Source organism: Oncorhynchus gorbuscha, linkage group LG21, assembly GCF_021184085.1.
Source record: "Oncorhynchus gorbuscha isolate QuinsamMale2020 ecotype Even-year linkage group LG21, OgorEven_v1.0, whole genome shotgun sequence".
In the NCBI taxonomy this organism is placed as follows: Eukaryota; Metazoa; Chordata; class Actinopteri; order Salmoniformes; family Salmonidae; genus Oncorhynchus; species Oncorhynchus gorbuscha.
In genome coordinates this window covers 11,072,581-11,077,802 of record NC_060193.1, presented here as the reverse complement: position 1 = coordinate 11,077,802, position 5,222 = coordinate 11,072,581, and the positions used below count along the sequence as shown (strand labels likewise).

The 5,222-nt window shown below is 42.4% G+C and overlaps 1 pseudogene; it reads right to left on the bottom strand.

Annotated features, from left to right (window-relative positions):
* Positions 1-617: 617 nt before the first annotated feature.
* The window catches only part of LOC124008289, a 157,172-nt pseudogene continuing 152,567 nt past the window's right edge, over positions 618-5,222 (bottom strand).

The window sequence follows — 5,222 nt, the reverse complement described above, 5'->3', positions numbered from 1 at the left end:
TTGGAGGAAAAAGGGGAGGCTTGCAAGCCGAAGAACACCATCCCAACCGTGAAGCGCGGGGTGGCAGCATCATGTTGTGGGGGTGCTTTGCTGCAGGAGGGACTGGTGCACTTCACAAATAGTTGGTTTCATGAGGAGGAAAATGATATGGATATATTGAAGCAACATCTCAAGACATCAGTCAGGAAGTTAAAGCTTGGTCGAAAATGGGTCTTCCAAATGGACAATGACCCCAAACACACTTCCAAAGTTGTGGCAAAATGGCTGAAGGACAAGAAAGTCAAGGTATTGGAGTGGCCATCACAAAGCCCTGACCTCAATCCCATAGAAAATTTGTGGGCAGAACTGAAAAAGCTTGTGCGAGCAAGGAGGCCTACAAACCTGACTCAGTTACACCAGCTCTGTCAGGGGGAATGGGCCACAATTCACCCAATTTATTGTGGGAAGCTTGTGGAAGGCTACCTGAAATGTTTGACCCAAGTTAATAAATTTAAAGGCAATGCTACCAAATACTAATTGAGTGTATGTAAACTTCTCACCCACTGGGAATGTGATTAAAGAAATAAAAGTTGAAATAAATTATTCTCTCTACTATTATTCTGACATTTCACATTCTTAAAATAAAGTGGTGATCCGAACTGACCTAAAACATGGACATTTTAGGATTACATGTCAGGAATTGTGAAATACTGAGTTTAAATGTATTTGGCTAAGGTGTATGTAAACTTCCGACTTCAACTGTCGGTCTGTACACAGCATTCTCTGTCCATCTATAGGTAGGTCTGTACACAGCATTCTCTCTCCATCTTCAGGTAGGTCTGTACACAGCATTCTCTCTCCATCTTCAGGTAGGTCTGTACAGTACACAACATTCTCCCTCCATCTTCAGGTAGGTCTGTACAGTACACAGCATTCTCCCTCCATCTTCAGGTAGGTCTGTACAGTACACAACATGCTCTCTCCATCTTCAGGTAGGTCTGTACACAGCTTTCTCTCTCCATCTTCAGGTAGGTCTGTACAGTACACAGCATTCTCCCTCCATCTTCAGGTAGGTCTGTACAGTACACAGCATTCCCAGAATCTTTAGGTAGGTCTGTACAGTACACAGCATTCTCCCTCCATCTTCAGGTAGGTCTGTACAGTACACAACATTCTCCCTCCATCTTCAGGTAGGTCTGTACAGTACACAGCATTCCCAGAATCTTTAGGTAGGTCTGTACAGTACACAGCATTCCCAGAATCTTTAGGTAGGTCTGTACAGTACACAGCATTCCCAGAATCTTTAGGTAGGTCTGTACAGTACACAGCATTCCCAGAATCTTTAGGTAGGTCTGTACAGTACACAGCATTCTCCCTCCATCTTTAGGTAGGTCTGTACAGTACACAGCATTCCCGGAATCTTTAGGTATGTCTGTACAGTACACAGCATTCCCAGAATCTTTAGGTAGGTCTGTACACAGCATTCCCAGAATCTTTAGGTAGGTCTGTACACAGCATTCCCAGAATCTTTAGGTATGTCTTTTTAAAATATGTTTTAAATGTAACCTTTATTTAACTAATGTCTTTAGTTAGTCTTTAGAACATATCTTTAGTCTTTAGAACATATCTAGGGCCATATTGTCCCTGGTAGTTAATTCAAATCGTCCTGTGAAGTGGGGTAATAGGTCCAGTTCACAGCAGCCAGATGAAGTATATACGAGGTGTGGTAAAGGTTGCCCTCTTGTGGAATAGAAAGAAGAGGCCCCAATGTCTTGTTTTTTGCATCAGAAGCCGAAGCAAAGAAGTTATATACACCCCCCCCCCCCCACACACACACACACATCATTGTAACCAATGTTTCAAACTTAATTCATGAGCTGGGTAAAAAGCTGTACTGTGATAAGGGATAGTGTACCATAACATAGTCTCCAGCCGCATCACTCGGAGTCCAAAGGAGATATAGGAACAATAGTAAAAAACTATATCTAAAATTCCTTGGTAATGTTAGTCCCAAGCAGTGTTAGTATTTAAACAGTGTGTTTATTATGTTTGGGTTGTGCTTGTCTGACACGTGTATATACCCTCTCTCTCATGGTCAGGTGACAGGCTACCGCTGGACGCCCCCATAGAGTCCATGGTTCAACCACCTTCCATCAGCCTAGAAACTGGCAGAACCGACAAAAGTCCGGTGGGCTGCTCCAACGATTTCTAGTCCCAATCCGCCCCTGGAATTCACTCACCCCTCCACCGCACCCCCCAGTGTTGTGTCCTATCATACCATGGTCTCTGACCCCGAGCTCTTCCCTGTGAAGAAGTCCCAGAAATAACTGGAATGACTTGGAGATGGCTTCTCTCTCTCCTCCTGGGGCGCCTGCCTCACCCAGACACTGTTAGCCACCTGTTTCTCTCTCTCCTCCTGGGGTGTCTGTCTCACCCAGACACTGTTATCCCCCTGTCCTCCCAGGCTGGAGCATGAGGCAGCCCCCAGAGTGAAGCTCAGATCTTCCCCCAGCGGAGCCCTCTGTTCCTGGGCATGGTAGCTGTCCTCTGGGTGGACTCTGGAGCTGCTAGAGGACTGGGACAGACTCAGGAGGTTGTGGTTGGAGTGGAACTGTCTCATCTGGCCGATGGACTTGGACAGGATCACGTTGGAGCCTGTGGAGGGAGAGATGTGTTGTTATTCTACATATTTTCATTTAGAATGGTGTTTATTACAATGTTTTCTAGATTGTTACTTTGTTGTTACAAAGTAATGTTGTTCCTTTGTTATTTAGAATGGTGTTTATTACAATGTTATTTAGAATGGTGTTTATTACAATGTTATTTAGAATGGTGTTTATTACAATGTTATTTAGAATGGTGTTTATTACAATGTTATTTAGAATGGTGTTTATTACAATGTTATTTAGAATGGTGTTTATTACAATGTTATTTAGAATGGTGTTTATTACAATGTTTTCTGGATTGTTTTGTTATTTATAATGTTGCTACTTTGTTGTTAATGTTATTTAGAATGTCGTTACTACAGTGTTGTCTAGAATTGTTGTTGTTGCAATGTTATTTAGAATGTTGCTACATTTTATTTAGAATGTTGTTACTTTGCTATTACAGTGTTATCTACAATGTTTGTTGTTACAATGTTATTTAGAATGTTTTTACAATGTTGTTTAGAATGTTGTTAATTTTATGTAGAATGTTGTTCCTTTGTTATTTAGAATGTTGCTACTTTGTTATTACAATGTTATTTAGAATGTTACTTTTTATTACAATGTTGTTTAGAATGTTGTTCATTTTATTTAGAATGTTGTTACTTTGTTATTTAGAATGTTGTTCCTTTGTTATTTAGAATGTTGTTACTTTTTATTTAGAATGTTGTTACTTTGTTATTTAGAATGTTGTTACTTTGTTATTTAGAATGTTGTTACTTTTTATTTAGAATGTTGTTCCTTTGTTATTTAGAATGTTGTTACTTGGTTGTTACAATGCTATTTAGAATGTTGTTACTTTTTATTTAGAATGTTGTTACTTTATTTAGAATGTTGTTATAATATTATTTAGAATGTTGTTACTTTTTATTTAGAATGTTGTTACTTTATTATTTAGAATGTTGTTACTTTGTTGTTACAGTGTTATCTACAATGTTTGTTTGTTTTTACAATGTTATTTTGAATGGTATTTCTTATTACAATCTTATCAATTGGTACGGTGTGTATTATTGTTATTATTATTATGTTAACCCTAACTCTAGCTTCCTGTCCACACCCCGGCTCAACCATAACCCTTATTCTAATACTAATACTAACTAATACTAATACTAACTGTCTTAACAAAAGGCCCATCTCAATAGGTGGTCCAGATAAATTGGGGGGGGCTTTCCTCTTTTGTTCTGTATTGCCCCTCTATTGTTACTCAAACAAGGGGGAGGGCAATGAAATCACAGATTGCCACCAGACCTAGTCCTTGAGGTTTGCAGTTGTGTTTAAAAAATACTATTTTGCTCAAAACCAATTGTTTACGCTTAACTACGTGTACTTTACTGTATTTATGGGGTTTTGTTTTTCAACAGGAAAAGTTTTTAAAAAATTGCTGGAATGTGTCTTTAACCCTAAGCCTAGCCGTAACCATAGCAACAGAACAAATAAGGGTGTGGCAACAGAGGTGTCCCCTCTATGACCCGCGACTTACGTTTCTTGTTGTTGTGGTGTCGTAGTGCCTCCAGGTTAAAGAACACCTCACTGGTCAGGCTGCCGTCCCCGGGCCCGTCAGGGTTGAAGAGGGGAGAGGGGGGCTCCAGGGGGGACAAGTTGAAGAGTGGTGAGGGAGTCTCCAGGGGTGACAGGCTATCACTGAATGACCCCACAGAGTCCAGAGACACCCCCGTGTCCCGCCGACTCCCCATAGAATCTACTGTCCCCACCGCCAGGTGACTGTCACCGTGGGAGGGAGGGAGGGAGGAGAGGGAGGACAGGGGGAGGGAGAAGGAGGAGGGGAAAGAGAGGGAGGGAGTGAGAAGGAGGAAAGAGAGGGAAGAAGGAGGAGAGGAAAGAGGGGGAGGGAGAAGGAGGGGAGAAGGAGGAGAGGGGGAGGGAGAAGGAGGAGAGGAAAGAGGGGGAGGGAGAAGGAGGAGAGGGGGAGGGAGAAGGAGGAGAGGGAGGAGAGGGGGAGGGAGAAGGAGGAGAGGAAAGAGAGGGAGGAGAGAGTATTTTATTATTCACGTTGCAGGAAGTCTTGCAGCGCTGGTGATAAAGGCAGACATACATTCAATAAACACACAACACTGGGATTCAGAGACAACTGAAGGGCTGATCCAGGACCAGTTTGGCCTTTTAGATCATAATAAATAAAAATAGACAGGGGGAACCTGATCCACGCTCCTACTATGGGCCCTGAAATGAAACATACCTGAGTTTCCTGCGGAGAAGATAGTCGATGATGTCAGGATCCGTCTGAATGAGACTCATCAGCACCTCTTGTTGGAGCTCTGCTGACACCTGGGGAGAAGAGGACAGGAGATTTACACACACACACACACACACACACACACACACACACACACACACACACACACACACACACACACACACACACACACACACACACACACACACACACACACACACACACACACACACACACACACACACACACACACACACACACACACACACACACTCTTGGTACCGTGAATAGTCGCTTATAGTTCTGTATAAGTTGCAGGGTGACGTTGATGATGGCGGCGCTGT